The sequence below is a fragment of the Bison bison genome, unplaced genomic scaffold, assembly GCF_000754665.1.
Source record: "Bison bison bison isolate TAMUID 2011002044 unplaced genomic scaffold, Bison_UMD1.0 scf7180017864508, whole genome shotgun sequence".
Lineage (NCBI taxonomy): Eukaryota > Metazoa > Chordata > Mammalia > Artiodactyla > Bovidae > Bison > Bison bison.
Window position 1 is genome coordinate 7,786,143 of NW_011495064.1, and position 1,135 is coordinate 7,787,277.

At 51.6% G+C, this 1,135-nt stretch overlaps 1 protein-coding gene across 3 annotated transcripts in view; it reads left to right on the forward strand.

Annotated features, from left to right (window-relative positions):
* The first annotated feature begins 618 nt into the window (after window positions 1-618).
* IL1RL1 (interleukin 1 receptor-like 1) overlaps window positions 619-1,135 on the forward strand; it is a 72,697-nt gene continuing 72,180 nt past the window's right edge. For all 3 annotated transcript variants that reach the window (XM_010829676.1, XM_010829675.1, XM_010829679.1), the window contains exon 1: window positions 619-723. The gene's annotated coding sequence lies outside the window, so the exon portion shown is untranslated. The remainder of the gene's footprint in view (window positions 724-1,135) is intronic.

Genomic DNA, 1,135 nt, shown 5'->3' on the forward strand with positions numbered 1-1,135 from the left:
TGCAGGATGATAGATTCCCTATTTGCTGCTTTAATGCTCAATTTGCACACTCTCAAATCATTTCACTCACAGGACTGAGCCCAGCCAAGCATAACTTGACAGAGTTCAAAATGTGGTCAGCATACCTGTTGTGAATTGCATGCGTGCATGTTTAGTCACTAAGTTGGGTCTGACTTTTCGTGACGCTATGGACTATAGCCCGCCAGGCTTCTCTGTCCATAGGATTTCCCAGGCAAGAATACTGGAGACGGTTGCCTTTTTCTTCTCCAGGGGACCTTCTGGACCCAGGGATCAAACCCAGGTGTCCTGATTGGCAGGTGGATTCTTTACCCACTGAACCACTAGGGATCTTCCCTCTAGCTCAGTTGGTAAAGAATCTGCCATCAATGCAGGAGACCTGGGTCTGATTCCTGGGCCAGGAAGATCCCCTGGGGAAGGGAATGGCGACCCACTCCAGTGGTCTTGCCTGGGAAATCCCATGCACAGAGAAGCCTACTGGGCTACAGTCCGTGGGGTTGCAAGAGTTAGACACTATTTAGTGACTAAACCACCACCACCCCTAGAAAGCCAGCACACCTGTTCCCAGAGGGCAAATTTGAAAGGCCCTCTCACCTCTGACCTGTCACTTCCTTCGCCACTCGAGTTCTGATAAGGGTGCTCTGATAAGGCTGCTTGTGGTGGTGGAGGTCTGGACTACAGAAAACCTGCACTCTGGGCTCTGTTGTAAGTACAGGGTGCTGGGGAAGACTGGGGGACTCTTGTCTAGTAGAGTGCTGCTCTGGGGGTCTCACGGGGAGGCGGCATTCACTGACCTGGCAGCTGCAGTGGGCGGAGGCGGGTGTCCTTCCAGGGCAGCCTCCACCGTGGACCAGAGCCCCCATCTGCTCTAGTCTCTCTGGCCATCACGCATTCTCTTGTGTGGGGCCCCTCTCTCCCCCACAAGAAAGCCATTGCTCTTCTCCTCATATCTCTGCATCTACCCCGGTAAGGGAGGACCTTGCCAGTGGTTTTAAGGTAATGTGATGTTTACATGAGGATGGCCTCACAAGGAATCTCACGAGATTTCTTTTTTTTTAATGTATTTATTTTTGGCTGTGCTGAGTTCATTGCTGTGTGTAGGCTTTCTCTAGTTGCA